Here is a 20,498-nt window from a genome sequence, read left to right on the forward strand (position 1 = left end):
GGAAGCAATCTAAATGGCCATCAACAGATGACTGGATATCCCAGCTTTTTAGATCATTTTTCCAAGTGCTTTCTTCCACACATTCAGTGTTTCTTCTAATAGTCACATTTGACCAGTATGTTTTCACATCGTCATCTAACCTATCAATCCATTGGGAAGGGCCAGGGACAAACGGCTGCTGTGACAGACTCTTCCTAAGGAGTCTCTTTTGGACGTGACTGTCATGCCCAGATTTCCATGTGACCCCAGGTAAATCAATATGTAACCTATGAGACTTCGTCAAATTAGGTATTATAAAGGTTAAATAAATAGAGATATACAACAAGTGGCTCTAAATCCAGGAAAATACTGCATCATTGAAAATAGGAAGAGATAGCAGAGCAGACATTTTCACACCGTATGCAAGACATCCAAGATGATACATTTAATTTCAGATGCCTTAGGTTGGAGGTCCATGGAGAAGTACCTAAGCTGAAATGGTCACTTGCAAAGAAGTGATATTTGTATACACAAGGGTAGATTCGTTCTTTAAAAGATAACAAGACAGAAAACTAGAGGAGGCCAAAAGCAGTACATTAGTAATGTCTGTGTCACATGAGCATCTGAACTCCTGGCAGTTAGCAGCTGCTCCCAGCACATTACCGTTGACATGTGTAAATATGTAAATACATGTACAGCTAAGGGAGGGAAACTACACCAATGTGGATCTCCAGGACTAGGAACCACATGGACGGTTAAGAAACAACCACGTGGTCCTGATTCTCCTACTATTAACACAGGAGATTCTCTTACCTTATACACACAGGATGACCAGGAGAGTGACCCAAATTGTAGCACACATTTTATCTAATTTTGCCCCTTTGCTGGAATGGGATTCCCCCCCTCATTTAAATGTCTTTCAACTTTGACCCACATATGGACAGACCTTTAAAAGTGAGACTGGAAACAACTCAAATGTCTGTCACTCGGGGACTGGTTGAATAAACTCTGCTGTTCTCAATGGGGTAAGAAATGTCTGCATATGCTGCTAATGACTGTTGAGACAAATGGTATAAAAATGTGAAAAAACAAGGTAGAGGAAAATGTGTATATCAAGCTAACATTCATCAAACAAAGTGGAGATGGGGAAGATACCAGTATCTGTACATACTTGCTCCTATAAAAAAAAATGTTATGATAAACTACTTATGGAGGAGGGAGCACACAAAAATGGAAGCCAGGCTTCTCTGAATACATCTTATTTTATATGACTTTAAAACAAAGTTAAATGAAATTTAACAGAATTATACAACTTTAAAGTAAAATGAAACAAATAAATTTAACCACCAGGCAAGTTTTTAGACTGTCTAGAGAAGAATTCATTTCAAGTGACCTTAAAAGACAATAATTTGACTGTACATTCCTAGCGGGATATACTCTAAAGATGAAAAGAACTGTAAAATAAATTCAAATTGGTTTTGATAATCATATTTTAATAATAATAGTTTATATGGTTCTTCTGAAATATTAATTAGTCATATATAAACTTATAAAGAAAACAAATCATTAATTATCAGTAAGAATTCATCATTTAGCTTCTCTTTAAAAAGAAAAAAGAGGAGGAAAGGTGGGAGGGGGAAAGAGGGAGGAAGGAAGGAACAATGGAAGGAAAGACGGGAAAACAGTGACCAATCTAGTAGCAATAAGCAGCTCTTATATCCAGGCTGTGGTCTCTAAATTCTGTTTCCCATAAAGGAATGCCAGCTACTCGGACAAATGCCAAATTCCAGGTTGAGGGCGAGAAATATTCAAGATAAGCCTAGAACATCTTGTCATACCAGAAAATAAGGGAGTTGCTGAAGGTGACTGAAGGACGCCTAAGCCTAACTTGAAGAGGCTCCCATTAACCCAAATGGGACCATTTGAGCATTGATTAGAAAATTGCATCAACTAAGTATCAAATAGACTTAAACATCCATTAAGTTCATTATGATACTTTAAACAAATTAAGTGATCAACTTTGGCTGATGTTGGAAACCAACTCACTGAAACTAGTAAAAAACAGAGAGAAAGGGGTGTTTGTGACTCTAGCATCTATCTGGCCTTCCCTGTGTGAACTTTACATCAGGATAATCAAATTGTTGGTATAGGGAAAGTATTATAGCAAATAAATGAAGAAATGATAGGTTATCACAGATCCAGACAATGCTTTTCAAAGCTGCTGATGTCACAAAAATAGAGACAATAGGTACTATGGGTATCTTATGAAAAAGAGTGTGTTTTTTTAGAGCCACTGTATTTTTAGCAGTACTTACTGAAATGTTTGTGAATAATATGATCAGATGTCTGTGTGTTTTTGAAAATAATCCAGGAAGGGGGATGGGAGAGCACTAAGGAGGTAGACACAGACAGAACAAAATTGACCATGAGTTCATGGTTGTTGCAGCTGAGAGATGGTAAATGAAGTTCACTGCACTATTCTATTTGTGTGCCCGTCTGAAATTTTCCATAATTGATTTATTTAAATTGATGAGGCTTTGAAGCTGAACTGCCTGGGTTTGAATCCCAATTCAGCTACTTATCAGAGATGTAATCTTGGGCAAATTACAGCAAGTTGTATAACCTCTCTGTAACTCACCTTCCCCCTCTGTAACATAGGAGTGATACAAATGGCTTGTTATGAGGATCAAATGATGTCAAAGACAAGCCCTGAGAACAATTCCTGACATACAGTTAACACTTAAATGTTAGCTATTACCTTTAGGGGTCACAAAATCAGATGAAGCCTTGGCTTAGAGTTTCTGGGCTGTTAAACCATTAAGACTGACTCATGAGAACTGTTATTCCTTCTTCTTACTGAGGGGCATAACATACATCCAACAATCTTCTTCCCCCTACACACCAATTAAACATACTACAGAGATTAACCAGTCTTTCAGTTTTCACCATTTTGGCACTCTACCTGCTGCTCCCAAAGAAGCAGAGGCTTCAGGTCAATGCCCCGTGCTTCTCTCCACTCCTGGGGGCTGCCTCTCCCAGCACCGCTCCAGGGCCGGCCCACCGTCCCCCACAGAGCCCCCTAGTGGTGGTGCAGTTCAGCAGGACACCAGCTGACTGGAGGCCAAAGTTCTGGCACCCCATCTTGTCTGTCCCTGAATAGCTGTGTAACCTTGTATAGTGGTTTGATATTCCCAGAACTTGGGTTACAAGATGTTGCCAACATTTGTGGAACTCTTGTCTTGAAAATCCCTTTGGAGACTATTAGAAAATTCTTCTGAGCACCCTTCACTGACAGCAAATCTTCGGTCTCTGAGGGTATAAAATCATAATCATACACAGACAAGATGATTTGAATGAGGCCAATAATAAAGCTGTCTTGGGTTTTAAACCAGATGTAACTATTAATAGGGGAGATCAAATCTCTTTTAGGAAGCATATACTGACTGTCCCACAGTGACTGAATTCTCAGATTAAACGTAAATAGCTTCTTCAGAAAATGTCTGCCTTAGAAAATTTCCTTGGAGTATGTTCAGTAATTTTTCTTTAAACTAACTTTATTTTAAATCTCACCTTAAGCAGAATCATAGCCATATCATCTACAGAGTACTTGAGTGTGTGGGTTCTGTCGTTTGTACAGATGTAGCCACATAGGTAAATTTACAAGTCAGAAATCATAAAATTATTCATAGTTCAATTAAACAGCTTGAAGAAACTCAGTACAAGTAGAAGCTTGATTAACTGTGTTTCATCCTGTCAAATGGGGTTAAAAGTAACGTGTCTACCTCATAGAATTGTTTTAAGGACTCAATAAGTAAAGACACATAAAGTATTCAGACAAACTAGCTCGAAATAAAAGCCATTTAAGTGCGAGCCACTATTATCCTTTGTAATATTTCACTGTTTCCAGTTCTCAAAAGTGAACCGTCTCTCATTCAGCTTCATTTTTTATTCATCCTGTTTACAGCAAATGTAGACTCATACCACTGAGTGCATACACATTTCTGAGGATTTGAAAGGCTCCTAATGTTTTTTTTTTCCTACATTTAGGCAGGCGTTCTTATCTAGATAGATAAGCTTAGATGCAAATACATTGTCTTCTACACAAGGGCTCCAACACATACACTAATGATGGGATGACCGCATAGTTTTGGTTTTCAGAAAATAACATACCTATCAATCAGCAAATATTTACTGCATGCCAGCCATACCCAAGTTAACATGGTAGGAACTGCGGAAATGCAAGGAAGGAAAAAGCACAAGCTTCATCCTCAGGGAGCTTCCCAGTTGGAGAAAGAGGACAATTTGCAAGTGAGGCTGGATGACCGGTTATAGGAGCACAAGGGAGTGCTAAGTGGCTGGGGCAGTGCAGGACACGTGCAGTGGAAGAACAGGGGTGGAGAAGTTCCTGGTGACACGGATAGTTCAAAATCATTTCAGAGAAGGCTCAACGGATGAGTAAGATTCAGAAAAGTTAAAAGGAGGGAGAAAGGGAAAGAGAGACTCTGGGTGGGTGAGACCAGCCTAAAGAATTTCAGCGTAATCTCAGAGGGATACAAAGGTAACAAGGGTTCTGAACAAAGCATTGACATGAATAAAGTAGCATTTTAAGAAAATTTCTAGATTCGGGGTCCATAGAGCCTCCCAGGGCTGAATTATTAGTAGAAATGAGCGTTTGTGATTCCCTTCTCTCCCATTTTCAAGAATTTTGTGGTCCACTTGTCTGTGCTTACAACACCTTCAGTTCACATAATCCCTCAGATTTGAGTTCACCTTTCCAAAACAGGAGAGGATGGGGGTAGCAGGCATGGGATTTGCCAAAAGCTAAATCCATCTTGTACTCAGACCGCATGGCCACGCGCTTGATCCAAACTGGGTACTGACAGCTCCTCAGGCTCAGAAACCTCTGAAAGAGAGACACACCCACCCAAATGTCGTCTCTCTTCCTTTAATAGAGTGATGGAAATAGAGAAGTTTTATCCTTATAGTAAACATATTCTCTTGTTTTTCCTCATTATATAAATAATACATGCTTATTGTAAAAAATTAAAATACATCAAAGAATAAGGAAGAAATCACCTGGAGTTCCAATCCCCCAAGACAACTATCATTAATATTTAATAGAGATTCACTTTTTAAGCACCTCGTCATGTGCAAGTACATAAACGCACATGTTTTGTAATTTAATGATGGTATCGGCAATGTGTTAATAACAAATATTTTGTTGTCTTTTAACTTTCCGTTCTTCTCTTTCCCACCCCCTAGTCCTGCTCTTCCTGCACTGGCTTTATATACCTAGTATATATCTTCCATTATTTTATGCTCTTATAAATGTATTACATATACATAAGACAGGATTTTTATTAGCATTGTTAAATTTATAAAAGTAGCATCCATCCATCAAACACATTTCTCTGCATCATATTTTGCCCACTCAACAGTGCATTATGAGAATTCCTCTGTTAAGTGACATTTAATTCATTCTTCTAAATATTTCTTAATAACTCATATTTATTGAGTACTTATGATATGCCAGAAACTGTCCCCATATTATGCTGCCAGTTTTACTTAATTCTCACAAAAACCTTATGAGATTGGTATCACTGTTGTCCTCATTTTATGGATGAGAAAACGGAGACACAGAAGCTTAGCACCACTCCCGAGGCCGTTCATCAGACATTTAAGATGACTACAAGGATTAAAGCCCAGGCAGCCTGACGCTAGAGCCATGCTATTAAGCCCTACACCATAAGGCTGAGCCAGGCACACGGGGCCAACCAGCCTGGCTGAGCCAGCCCGTCACTACTGGGCATGCTTTTTTTCTTCATTCATTCTTTTTATGAGAGGGAAGTAATTCAGTTTATTTATTTACTTATTTTTGAAGGAGTTACTGAGGACTGAACCCAGGACCTTGTGCATGCTAAGCATGCACTCTACCACTTGAGCTACACCTTAGTCCCCACCCTACCCCCGGCATGCTCTTGATTCCAGTTTTTTGCCACCACGATAATATTTCAGTAAATATCCTTGGACGTACATCCTGATCTATGGGTGTTTTATTTCTTTTATTCAACAAATATTTAATGAGGACCTACTCTGTGCCAGAGACAATTCTAGATACTAGCATTTCAGTGGTGAGGGAGATAGACGCAGTCCTTGCTTTCATAGAGTCACATTCTGGTGGGAGAAGACCATAAATGAATGAATGAATGAATGAGTGAATTTGAACAAGAAAAACAGGAGATAATGCCACTAAGTCATCTGCGGAGAATTCAAAGAGGGTGATGTGATGGAGAGCCACTTGGTGATACCTAGAGACATTTCTTACACCACACAGTTCCCCAGATGTGGGATTGCTGGGTTAAAAGATACGATTTTTTAAAATTTTAATACTATTGCTACTTTGCTTCCTAAAAGGTTTACTTCCAATAGGATCTCATTTCTAACAAGAGAAATACATATTTTAAAAATAAACTTCTCTTGTCTTCCTTTTTGATTCCCTAGGGAAAGTTTTTAAAGATTTTTCTCTCTCTGCTAATTACGCTGACCTATTTCAAATTCAACATATATAAACGTTCATCAGCTACAAGGTAAACATCAAAAACTACTTTCTATTACTCTGTGCACTTAAAAAAAAGTGTGTACTTTTATACTCCTTTCTATACACTTCATATACACATATACCTATAGAGCTCTTCTAGGAAATCAAGAACGTGCTCAGGGACCAGTCTCAAATGAAACAGGTGGGTTTGTTGGTGAGGCAGGGGTGGAAAATAGTCTTGTCTCCTATTCTGAATACAGAGAGTAAGAGTGAGCATTTTTCAAAGACAGTTGAACATGACTGAGCTTTAAAAAACAGCAAGGAAGCAAGCCTAGTGGGTTGAAAAGAGATTCCTATGAAGACAAATCATGATCAACATTAAAAAGCAGCCCTTGAGGGGCTGAGGCATTTCAGGAGCAGCTATCAAAAGCATACCACTGAAGCCACCATCCATAGCCTAAGGAGCTAGACTTTCCCACCACGTCCCCTTTCCTTCCCCACAGGCCTGCCTGGTTATCACAAGTGTGCAGGGACCGTCATTATTGAAAGGACTTATAAATATGCAACAGGTATTTCATGGGAGAAAGTGCAACTGAATAACTTCCAACCACCCTAAGACGCAGAAAGGAGGAGAGCCTGTCTTGCAGCTCTCACCAGTCCCACGACCCCTGCAGCCATTCCAGGGAAAAGGAAGCAGCATCCTGACACCCCGTCTCTGCCCACTGCCCTGCCGTGTCAGAGTGAGGGCAAGGCAGCATCCGCACCTAAATCCGGCCTCTCGCCTTAAAGGGCTACACGGGAAAGCAGGGTTTTATGTTAACCGTGTTCCACAAGCTATGGAAAGAATTCCACGCCTAATCTTTTTTTTTCCCCTCCCTTGAAATCAGATCTTATTCCTAACTTTAGTCATCCTGCCTGGTTTCCTTTTCTTAATGGAGTGAAATTTATGTCTATGATTAGAGAACTGGCTTGGGAAAACCATTTGAGTTTTAAAAGTTATATGTTTTAGCAATAATAGATACAGGAATCCTGGAAGAAAACCAGTATGTTTTGGATGTTAATTCAGACATCGTAATGACTTGCTATTTCCATCCACAGTTAGTAGGTAATGGTGGTATTAGGCATATTTGAGGGGGAAAAAAATTGAGCTGAAAGTTTTCACAAGGATAGCACAGTGATAAATTTAAAATTATAGCCTAGATATATAGCTTTTGGGCTAACATGTCTGGGATTATTTTGAAAATGAAGAATAAGGTGACATTCATTAAAAGCGTAGCTCTTCTGGAAGTGCATTTACTATAAGCAAGACACTGGAACTCTAGCTGTCATACACACAGGAAAAAAGAAATCAGATGTTCTTTGCTTTATGCAAGAGATATGTTCCTTAATTCAACCGTAGTTTTCAAGGTCTCAGGGAGACTCACTAGAAATGAAATGATGTGGTCAGACGTTAGGGGGACAGGAGCAAGGCCACAAAATACCCTTTGCCCAACCACAAAAGGCCAAATCCCTCCTGGTTAGAGGCCGCCGGAAGAGTCCAGGAGCTCTGTGCTCAGAACTGCACAAATCTGGATGTAACTCCCTCTACCTTCTCGCTGTGTGACTTAGAGCAAGTTACTTAATATTTCTGAACCTCATTTACAAAATTGGGTGTTGTCAGTACTCTGCTTCAGAGGGTGTCGTGAGAATTAAACGAGATAATGTATATAAAACAGAGAAGACATCAGTTACATTTTAGTTCCTTCCTCCTTCCCACCCAGTTGTTATGCTGGCTCTAGGATCATTAAATTAGAAGAAAGGAGGCCCAAAGAAATAAAAGAGGCAGACAGGGGTGAAAAGGAAGAGCTGCCTGGGAGTGGTCTTTACTTAACTTGGCAGCACAATCTCAATTAAAGAACTAAAGAAACACCACCCATACCTGACACACAACCCTCTCCTGAAGCACAGAATGCTTCTGCAATATGAATAATTGTATCTTAATGCTTTTCATGTCTAAATCTTTCTAACAAAGGCATACTCATTCACTTATGTAGCTGCAACGCAGTTTAGCGATACTGTAAAAATATATAATTTATAGCACTCATTCCAAAGCCGTTCATTTAAATGCGATGGGCCTAGGAGAGTGCTAAAACACGTAATAAAATAGTTATTCATTCTAAGAGCACAATAGCCTAAAATATATATATATTCCAAGATATGGCAAGCGTGTCAAATATGAAAAACCAAATCTACAACCCCAGGAAGTCATTTAACGTACAAATTCTCAAATTCTCAAATATCACTATAGCAGATAGCACCTCCACAACGTGTAGGAAAGTACATTTGAAAAGTCTAAGTGACTCTTTAAGATTCTTGATGGGTTAATAAGTTGAAAAATATAGGATTAAAAATTGTCTAAAACTACGTTCTGGCTAAGACATTTCATTTTCGTAGACCCTCACTTGTTTCCATCAAATGCTCAGGTGACTTTTTTGTGTGTGAAGGTCCATTTTTCACAGGGAACCAAATGCGATCACTTGACAAGAGTTACAGGCTACATCCATCGGGACTTGTGAAGAACCACAGACTCACCCTGAAGTCGTGGGCACGTTGTTCACTGCAGAAGGCGCCTGTTCCCACACACAGGATGAAATTTCAGAGCTTCGGGCCTGACAAAGGTTCTACACTAGGCTTTTAGGATGCTTCCTGAGTAGGTGAAACTGCCAGCGTTAACTCCATAACTGCCAAAGGCCTAACACTACAGACAGAGGAGACATGCAGTTAACCACGTCCCCCAGACTCCAGCACATACAGGAACTGAGAGGAAGTGACACACGTCTTAAATCAACTTTAAAGCTAGTGTCTTTTACAGGCGTCTCTCTTCTTTTGAACAGAGAGGGGTAAAAGTCAGATACCTGCTGGGAAATCGAGGCCCTGCCTTGAGACAGCCAACGATGATGAGAGAGCTGTCTTTACATCATTTCAGAATCCAAATTACCCACACCCCATACACCATGATGTGAGAAGTCATTTAGCAAGGAGAGTTTTTAAGTTCATCTCCTTCTTTGCTCTGCAGTTCCCTGAGACTCCCAGACAGAGTTAGCGAGGTACCTGGTTTTCTAGACAATTTGCCAAAAGTTAGTTTTTTTTTTCATTATTGCTAAAGACTACTGAAATATATTTGAGACTCTTTTTTTTTATTACACATTGTAAAACACAATCAATTCACTCATAAGTTAAAAAAATAGTCAATTCAGTAAAGAGGGGGAAAATTACACCAATTCATTCTTTGTGTGATGCAAATCCACACAACCAGACTGTCTCCCATCTTCTTTTAAACTTTTAACGTGTTCTTTTGGTATAATTTAGATACACACGGAGATGATTTTACATAGCACCAATCCTCTGATTAAAATATTTTTAAAAGATTTCATACCAACATGTCTTTCTCCTAGTATTTCTCAGACGAATACAGAAAAAAAAACATTGTAATCAATTTTCTGCTCCCCATTTCCACCAACATCTCCATCACCACGGCCAGTCCCAAATTGCTTTATTGCAGTGGAATTATGTTATAATGTCAAATTGCTGTAATTCAAGTTTCCAGGCTAGAGGGAAAGCCTCGTGTAGGGTTAGTCTTTTTAAGGTGAATCAGCGAATGAAAAGAAATGTGTTGTAGAAGAGCTAAGGAAGAAGGGGAAGGAATTTCACAGGGGAGAGAAGGAAGTAACTCCCACAGAGTCTTTCCAGGCCCCCTCTTCCCTCTCACCCCTTTGTGTATTCCTGGAGCTTTGTTTCTGTGGGTGTAAGGGCATTGGAGGGAGCGGGAGGACGACTGAAGGGCGGTGGCCACTTGGTCCTGGGCTAAGGAATTTAAAGAGTTCATATCGGGGCCCCCACTACTGCCCCCTACTTCTCTCTCCTCTGTTCTAATGCCCTCCTGTGCTCAACTGGCTCCTTTCCAGGTAGAGAGTGGCGGATACAGGGACCAGAGCAAATATCGCTGGAAGACAATTCTTTGTTGTAGAAAAGGAGTTACAACCAAATCAATACAGCTTCCTTCCTGCCAGCCCCTACCTGACGCAGAAGTGACACTGTTATACCAGAGGCTCCTTGGAAATGAGAGTCCCCCTCTCCCCACTCTCCTTCATTGAATAAAGAGTCATTCAGAATTATTACGAGTGGAGACCTCTGCCAGACCCGAAATACAAAGATGGCATGACAGGAAGACGGCCCCGCCCTCCACGTGCCAGGAAGGGGTGGCCCAGGGAATGAGAGTGTAAAATCTAACTTCCCTTTGCAGCTCTTTTTCTCCTCTAATCAGGCCCACATGTTTAGTGCAGGGGAACAAAATGTGGTGAGGAGGGAAGGATTATAAAAATGTTCGCTTTCATCCTACAGATACGAGAAAACAAGAACATATTGCCATTACTCGACAACTTTATAGCTCCAAATAACACGCGCACGCAGTAAATCACGGGAGGGGTGCACGGGCTGCACCACACGGGCACCTCTCGTTTGCTCAGTGCGATTCTAGCCCCGTGCCAGGCTGTCCAGGGCCCTGGACAGGGAGAGGAGGAAGGGCGGGGAAGACAGGAGGCAGCGAAGACTCCATCTGCTCTCAGAGCCAGCAAGAGCCTGCCCACCCCTGGTCCCTCCAGAAACCTTCCTTCTCTTCTTAAGAAATGACAGAAATCAGGAAATATTACTTCGGCTTGCAGGCTTCTGTCCTGGCCTATCCAACCCACAGAGAAGTCCCAGCAAATTACTGGAAACTGCACTTTGAACTTAGCCCCTGGCAAGGAGCCCAGTCAAACAGAAATGTAAAAGTTCCTTTCCTCCGAGGGGCCCCTGCACCAGGGTGTCCCTACAGACACTCGGAGAGCTGATTGCAACAGGTTGGAATGAGGCCCTGGGCCAGGAAAACAAGCCCTGACCAGTATGATTTCCTACTGCCTGTGTTGTTTCTTTAAAAAGTTTTTTTTGGCTTGTTCCCTCTCGTTTTGTCGGACTGGGTTACAAGCTCAGGTCCCATCGAGGAAAAAACTGGTACCATTTTCACAAAATGCTTCGGCCTTGTTTCATTCAAAAACTGCTCCATTGGCCCCACCGGTCAGCTTGGTAATGTTGAGGGGGCAGCAGCGGTGGGGGTACCGGTCAGGCCAGTTGCTAAGCAACTTCTCTGAACTCCCAGGAAAACGAGAAGTAATGAGCTGGCAAAGCCTGAAGATATTTCCACCTCCGACAAGGGAGATGATCTCTCTCTGCGCACCACACTTCACTACACCGGGTTACCGGAAACCAACAACACGGACAGTCAGAGCAGAAGCAGCTTCTGCAGTGCCTGGTCCCCGGCTGCTTCTCTTTCTTAAGAGGAAACAACCCAAACATTGGCCTCTTTCTAGCTCTGTTCTATTTCTAAGAAAACCCAATTTGCACAAGCAAATAAACTGACTCATTATAAAACTCAGAGGTCAGCGAGAGACAGATAAAACTAAAGGTTAGACAGCTGGAGAAACAAGCCTGTATTCCAGCTGCGGTGGGAGCCCCTCGGAGGAAGCAGTAAATCCCCCGGGACCCATCAGCAACCCCTGAAGCGGAGGGGGTGCGCCCCGTATCCACTTTCTGTCTGCACAGACATTCCTCTCTCAACTACTAAAACGGATTCAGATCGCCGCCAGATCTGGCCAGCAGTGACCTGACTCTGCCAATGGGCAGTTGTTCTAAGTGCTTCCTCCTAAAGGGGCTTCTTCCTATGATATTTGTAGGGTTTCACATGCAGAGGAGGAACAATCCAGCGATCTACTCTTCTGATAATTTTATAAAGAAAATTCCCCAAAATGTGGGGGTTTTTTAAGTCCTATGTTCTTTCTAAAGATCTCAGAGTTGGAGGAACTGCAGCCTCTCCCCGCCTCTCTGACCTCTGACTGACCCAGTTCTATTATAATCAACAGCCAATGACCACCATACGTTTCCCCCTGACAGTGTGACTGGGTAAGGCCCCCTTTACAGGGCACTCCCCGCTGGCCCTGCATATTCCAGGGAGGTTCCCACAGCTTTTCCACTGTGATTGTTAAAGCTAAGCTCTACCATTTGCTCCCTCCTTTCCTACCTCCCAGTGGTTCTAGAAGTCATTCAAGAAGAACAACAAACCCAGACCTCACGTCATGTCTGTAAAGATGGTGTGTACTGGCAAAGTGTTCTGGCCTTCATGTTTTCAATATGCATTTATGATGATTCTCTCTAGAGAAGCCAATCTTCCCATATAGATCCCCCTCAGGCTCTGTGTCCTCCTCTACAGAATGACCTGGGAGGACACTAGCTAACCCTTGGGGAGGCTGTGCCAGTAGATGGCAAGGGTGAGTGGTCACACTCAGCACAGGAGAAAGTCCCCGTGAATAGATGGAAATAGAAGACTGGACGTGAGATAAGAGGTCACAGCCGAAGAGGAGCCTCTGTGCCTCCCAGGAGAGTGACGCCCGCCAGTTGTATGAGGACCACCCTCCCCAGAAAAAAAAGATCCAAGGATGTGAAGCAGTGTCAGAACTGAGCTTGGTGGATAAGGGGAATTAGAACAGTGTTTCTTGAACTCTGAGGTGCACGAGAAACCCCAGGAACGCTGAACCAACAGGCAGACCCCTCAGCTGCCCCCAGCCTCCTCTCAGCGGTTCTGATCCATTTGGTCTGATCAGGCCCCAGGGGATTCTGATGCTGGACATTCATAAACCAAACTTTGAAAAACACCAACTTAGAGAAGAAGAGGAATCGGGAAGGGTGAAAACAGAGAGGCACAGAAGGCAGCAAGAAACAGACCTAGAAAGTGGAAAAACCAAGATGGTGTAGCAGTAGTTCAGAATCTGAAAAAGAAGAAAGTTTGCTAAGGGGCTGAGGGAGGGCAGGGACATTCAGCTCTCTGGCAAGGCCTGAGTCTCCGTAAGACAAAGTCTTCTTAAGACAAAGGTAAGAAGTAGGTTTGGGGTTTTTTTTTTTTTTGGTTGTTGTGGGTTTTTTGGGCTTATTCTGTTGAATGCTCAAATTCCACTAAAAAATATGATAAACAAACAAGCATTCTTACATTTGTATTATGCCAGTAGGACGTTCAAGTGAAAATATTCTAAAATTCAAAAGTTAATTTTTCAGAAAAGCAGGTTCACTCAAGCAGTATGGACAGCTGGCTGCCTGGAGTCATACAACTAAATCATCAGGATCTGCACAGAACTAAAATCACTCTATGTGTACTAATAACAAAAAACATCCATTTCTTCAATTCACCAATTACATTAAACACCCAATGCATGAACATACATTCTAAGCTACAGAGACATAGAAAGCTGGAAGAACTGAGGTTGCAAAGAAGGCCTCCGTCGCCATTCAGAAATCCAAGGAACCAAGGAATTTCAGTTGTGTCAAATCACACGGAAGACCAGAGCCATGTGGGTAGTGACTAGCGGTGAGAGAGGGGGAATTCTGAGCACTTGCCCACCAGACAAAGTCCCAGTGCCAAAAAGCCTTGCCCACCCCCATCTCCATTCATTGGACAATGACTACCTCAAAGGGATGAAACACAGAAGAGAAAAGATGTCTAGGAGATCCACCTTGTGACTAATCAGATTCCAGAAAAAGAGAACAGAGAATGTATCATGGAAGAAATGATCAAAGAGATACTATGAAAAAATCCCCCATAACTGAAGGACACAAGGAGGGCCCATTAAGGGAGCAGCCCACTGAATAATAAAAGATTTACGGCAAAGCACTTCAGTGTTGAGTTGAGAGAATCCTAAACGCTTCCGAAGAGAAAAAAGAAAGCTTACAAGTAAAGGGCTGGTGGTCAGAACTGCTGTCACACTCCTCAGAGGTAATACCTTCAGGCAGAAGACAATGGAACGATGCCTTCAAAATTCGGAAGGAAGGGGATATCCAAAATCTAGGTTCACATAACCAAGCAGGAGAGTAACTAACACTCTATATGACACGCAGGCTAGGTGGACAACTCCCTCTTCTCTCACTGAGCATGCCTTTGCTAAGGCCCCTACTTGAGATTATCTGACCCAGGCTGCCTCTTTTAAGGAGCTGCTTTTACTCAGACAAGATGCACTAAGAGTTTTCCCCATAATGCCTCATGCTCACGGGGATTTAAATTCTGCTGCCTGAGCTCACGACCCCTTGCCTTAATCCTTAGTTTCTTAACTACCTTTACTATTAACCTTGCTGTCTGCCCCCACTCCCCATCCAACCTGGGCCCTCACCTCCACATTTGCATTGTAAGTTCTTCTCCAGGACCCAGGGATGTTGCATATGGCTATTTACGTACCTTCTTCCTAAATACCAGGGCAGCCCTCACTTAGCCTGCGCCACCCTAACAGTGGATAGAAGACAGGAAAGGTCAAGCGGGGCCAGGTGGAAGTTCAGAAAAACAGAGAAATAAGAGAATCTGCTACTAAGAAGTGCCTCTGGACTACAACTGAAGAGTCTTGTGTTTTGTCCATATCTGAGCTCTCTAGGGTGGAAGAACACACAGGGATCCCAGGCAGCTCTTTTAAGAAATGTGCATTTGCCCAGAACATCATCCTTGTCATAACTCTGAGGATCCTTAAGCCCAGCGGTGGAAAAGAACCTCTATGGAGCTCAGGGTCAGCAGAGAAGAGGTAACCCCACTGCTTACTTACTTACTCCACCACCATTAACAGCATGTCCCTATATAACAATGTGTGAAGCCCAAAAAAGCATCTGAGACATCAGGACATCCTAGATATCAGGATTTTAAAAATTAGGTGTATGTCATATTTACTTGGAAATAAACAATACAAATTCCCCCAAGCTCCAGTCCTGCACCACACTCAACCTGTCCAAAATCTCATTCAGGACCTCCTTCCCTAAAACTCCTCCTCCTCCACCTCCTCCCCCAGCTTCCTTATTTTAGTCACTGGCATCACCAGCACCTCTTTCACGTGCTCACAAAGCTGGGTGTGTCCTTCGATGCTCCCCATCCCTCAGGCCCAGCTGAGGAAATCCCGTCACACCTGAAGAGTTGGCCGTCCTCCGCAGGAGCTCCCCCTCGTTCCTCCACCACCTTCTCAGGGGCACCCCAGTTCAGGTCCTTATTCCCTCCACCTAGTTCATGGTTTCCCAGCTACTGCCACTAAATAAATGATGCCAGGGCAGAGTTCTGATCATTTTCTGTAGCAGAGACCATGCCCAAGCTGCTTCCAATACCCATATTCTCTTTTGTCTCAGTAACAAAGCCCTGCCTTTCAGCCAGTTACATCCCTGCCCAGAATAAAGTGTACATTTCTTAGCCTTCCTTGAAACCAGGAGTGGCAATGAGATTCAGTTTGGCCAATGGATGTAAAACAATGGGCCATGAGGGACTGCTGAGAAGGCTGATAAGAGTTGGCTGACTCATCTGGGATGCACCCCACTTTTATCTTTCACTCCTCCTTCCAGCCCATGATGCAGGCATGGTGGGTGGAGTCCGGCAGCCATCACGGACCGTGAGGTAACTGTGAGGATGAAAGCTGGCTTCACTAGAACAGAAAAGCAAAACACTAGGAGGGGCCTGGCTCCCTGATGACTGCCTGGAATTTGCATGCCTTCCCCAAATTGCCAATCTCCAAAGGCTTTTATATAAGGAAGTAACTCTTCCGTGCATAAGCTACTATTTTCCAGGTCTCTGTTACTCAAATCATCACTGACAAAGTTTTGCAGTCAAAAATCACTGGTGGCCTCTGAATTTCAAGGAAACAACATCCAGACTCCTTGGCAGAGCACCCGGGGCCATACCAAATCTGGACGGAAACTTCACTTCCAGCCTTGTCTTCCACATCTTCCTGTCATGCAATTTACAATCCAGCCAAACTAAACAGCTATGATTCCCAAGGAGCAGAGCCACCACCAAGTGCCTTAAAGAGAATCATCGAACGTTAGAGCTGAAGACCTGGGCAAGCCTCTGGAGCAGCAGGTTTGTAACAGTTGTCGTCAGTGAGTCTCCCTTTCCATTTAGTACACAGATGTCTGACACCAGATCCCAATATATAAAAGATACGAGCAGAGCTGCTCTGATTTCAAAACCACTGGCCTGGTCCAAGCTTTTATTCTATTTTTTTTAAAAGTGAGGAAACTGAGGCCCCTATGGATGGGAGTTGGTATGACGGATCCAAGGCTGGCTGGTATCAGGTCTAAAACTAGAACCTAGGTTTCCTAACATCTACATTGTTTTTTGTTTTTTCATTATTTTTACCAGTAAGTGATACTCAATAAAAGCAAAACTAAGTGTAGCAAGTTTTCAGATACCCATACTTCTGGTTAAGAGAAGAAGGAATTATACTAAACAGGGATTTCCAAGTCTTCTCAGTCCCCAGGTACTAGGTTGACTAGGGATACAACATAAAAAACACTGGGCTCTGGGTTAATTGCCATCAATCTAGAATTTTCCAAACACCATACTGTTTCCCATTCAGACCCATGCGCAAGGAGGCTGCAGTTATTAGCCCAGTGTCCAGAGATGTGGGATTATACACCAGGTCAAAGGATGTGTCTCTCCATGATACTCATAAAATCCCATTGGCTAGTGTTTTACACTATTAAAAATCATCAAGATGTTGGCTTCCCTGAGAAAAACCACATTCTGTTTGGTCCTTGAGTTATCGTGAGTGGCAAACTGAAGATGCTATACTGCGAGACCAGCCTTTGGGGTACTGGTGAAACCCTGACTCTGCCTGACTGTGCTTAAGAACGGTCACTGCTGCATATACCACACAGAGTGAAGGAATCACCGTAAGTCAGAGGAAGGAACCTAAGGGACCATCAAGTTCCACTTCACAAGGTGAAGTTATGCTTTGTATGCTTTGTACATTTACTTGTTTGAATCAGGTCCCTTCTCTCTACTTGAATAATAAAATCAGAGAGGACAAGACAAGATGTACCCATAAAGTTAATGCTGTCCAAGGAGAAATTAACCAGACTGTGATTGCCCAGTAGGAAAAAACAGAGGAAGGGGAAGAAAGAGAACATGTGTAGGGTCCCAAAGAGCACTGGTGGCTTAAAAGGTCCCAGTGCCATTTTCCTGCTCTCCAGAGAGAGGGCAAGAACAGTCTCAGAACCAGAGCAGAGAGGAGGAGGCCGAATGAAACTGACCACTTGCCATCATTGGATGTTAAACAGATCTGGGCTTAAATGCAGCTTATTCCTCTGGAGTAGGCTGGAGCTGAAGCACAGGCTGGCTGTGCACATGGTGTGTCCAGGGGCACGTGATCTCGCTAAAACCCTCTGTAAAATGGAGATGATAGTGTAGTACCTATTTGATGGGCTCTTATGAGGAATAAAGGAAAGTACCACACAGAACCTGGCACATGGGAAGTACTCAATAAATGTTAGCTATTATCATGTTTTACACTCCTATATATTCCAGCTCCCCAGCTAAACCGTAAGTATCTTTAAAGTAGAGACCATGCTCTCACTTCTCTGCACACAGAATCCACACTTAGATGCTTTCGGTGTTGGCTGACTGATTAATGGGCACTAGAAGAGGAGGCCAAGCTCATTAAGGTTACATGTGACAGCATGTTCCTTCCAGTTCTCAAAGAAATTCCCTACCAGCCCTTTATTTGGGGAGAAAGTAGCAAATCCCCGCGCCTTCTAAAGAATATCAAAGTGTCCCCTATTTTCTCCTATTTTACAGATCAAAGAAGAGAGCTGTCAAGGGCAAGCTAGGGACGGCAGAGCCAGGGAAATGATGGAGGGATGCGCTTCCCAGCCGAGGCTTGCAGCTCGGGCTCCTGCCAGGGCGGCCGGCCCTCCCGGAGCGCAGCCTCCGCGTCCAGACTTGTGCGGCGGCTGCTGTAAAACCCGCTCGGCCTTCTCCTCCCAGAGATCGCGCTGCCTTTGTCTGGCAGCTCAGTTCACGCCAGAAAACCCTACGGCCAGCCGTGCCTTTTCACTGGGAATGATCAAAGTGGAATCTGTCGGAGGCAGAAGCAAGCACCCTTTTAGAAACTATACGTTTTTTAAATTCAGATTCAAAACGGCACTCCAGGCTCACCTGTCCCCTAGTTTTCCGAACCAGGTACGCCTGCCCCTTGGCGGCAGGCAAGGTCACGTGGCCGCCTTCTCAGCAGCGCCCCCGCCCCTCCCGTCTGGGGAGTCAGGTTACCTGGAATGTCGGGCCGCTTCTCCGGGTCTGGGTGGAGGCGGGAAGGGCTGGGTGCGGGGAGTGGAGGGCTGTGGGAAGACTGGGTGGAGAACTCAGAAACCTGGGAGGAGGAAAACAGGTTTCCTTTTTTGGGGCACCCATGCTGCAGGCGCATGTGGTTGGGGGAAGAAAAATGCCAATTAGTTTTGTTTGTCTTGAAACAAAGAGAGAAAGGAAAGGGAGTGCTCTTTTTTTCTTCCTTTCTTCTTCTTTTTTTTTTTTTTTTTTTTTTTTTTTTTTGGCCTGATAATACAAGTGAAATGCGTATCTGAAGTTGTGCTGGGTGGGGACCGAAGACCTTGGCAACCACCACATAAGGGGGCAAATCACAAGGGTCATTGTGTAAGCAGTGGCTACTGAGAATGGCTGTATAATAGGTGTATTATGGAACACACACCTGGCTTCTGCAAAGCTGGGGAGTGACAAATTGCTTTTATAGAACCATCGGGTGAGCAATAGGATGAACGTCTTCCGTTATGTCAGAACAAGGTTGTGCACAATATACAATTCTGGGTATTGTGCGAGGTCCTCACAGAGCCCCACGCATGCCTAAGTGTTGGTGCCAACCCTGTGGGTCTTAGGAATAGTCCCCTGATCCTTCCTTAAGACAAAGGAGGGACCATTTCACTCTTGTCTACAGTATTTGGGGAAATCAGACTCTAAGAGGCAACTTTGTCCATTCGTATCTTCTGAGTTTATAGTCAGCAATCTGGAAGTTTACCCTCTAGGAAGGCAGACATGTCTTCAGGGGAAATGGGACACCTTCAAGATTAAAACAACTAGAAAAGGAAGAAAAATCAGATAATATCCTTTCTGCCATCCCCTAATACCTTGAGGAGTTCAAAGGTTTTCCAAGCCTGCGGGCACTTGGCAATTATAATTACACAGTAAAATACCTAAGGTTAATGAATAACCTCTAAAGGAAGTTACTTCACATAATGACAGCAATTTCTCTGAACTAAATGTTAATAATAAGGCCTGTAATACTATGAGAAGGAAATGGTAGCAATTGGCAAATGGAACTCTGTTGCTTGGTAACAAGACTTGAGGTATGAACATTCTCTTTACCTCAAGGGAAAGGGGTGGGTGGAAAGACTGCTGCTCCAGCCTGAACGGTTTGAAAGGCAGGCGGCTTTCTGAAGCCACTGGCTGTCCAGCGGTGCCTAAAGCAGAAGCATATGTGGCAGCTCACTCTTAGCAGAGAGAGGTTTGAGGGTGAATAATTCCCTAGGAATTATTTAGCAGCACCGTAAAGGAAATGGGATGTAATCTGTAAAGAGACTGAGGGCAACCTAGTTCACATTACCTGGTACAAATCACTGCTATACAAATAGAACATTTCAGCAAAATCCACCCAAGAGCTAAATCTTCTCCCCTGGTCTCTGCTTCTGTTGGTTCCAGCAGAGACATACACTTTGATCCTCCTGTTTGTTTTTTCTGTTTTGGAGCAACTGTGGCAACTGCGGCATTTTCGAGATGAATTAGGAAAGGAATGCAATTAAGACAACCTAAGAGTGCAGTGTTCCTCATGAAGAAAAACGTTACACATTTGCACTGCAGGTGTATCTTTAGTTGGGTCATTACTGGCCTTCTGAATTGAAAGATCCTAGAGACAGCTTCTTCCAGCTGGTCATTAATCAACAGGAAATAGCCTACAACAAGGTCATTATTACCTTAAACCATTACAGAAGCATATTCAGTGTGAGGCTGAGATAAGACTGAAAGTTTTAAATCCCTGTTTGTTTTATGGCAGTGGTTCTCAAATCAGCCAGAGGCTCCATATCACCTGGACAGTTTTCAAAAATACAGTTTTCA

General features: G+C 43.2%; 1 long non-coding RNA gene across 1 annotated transcript in view; it reads right to left on the reverse strand.

Moving 5' to 3' along the window:
* LOC141573334 (uncharacterized) overlaps positions 1-20,288 on the reverse strand; it is a 64,508-nt gene extending 44,220 nt beyond the window's left edge. The window contains exon 1 of the long non-coding RNA XR_012498982.1: positions 18,645-20,288. This is a non-coding gene — a long non-coding RNA (uncharacterized LOC141573334). The remainder of the gene's footprint in view (positions 1-18,644) is intronic.
* Positions 20,289-20,498: the final 210 nt, after the last annotated feature.

Source organism: Camelus bactrianus, chromosome 2, assembly GCF_048773025.1.
Source record: "Camelus bactrianus isolate YW-2024 breed Bactrian camel chromosome 2, ASM4877302v1, whole genome shotgun sequence".
Lineage (NCBI taxonomy): Eukaryota > Metazoa > Chordata > Mammalia > Artiodactyla > Camelidae > Camelus > Camelus bactrianus.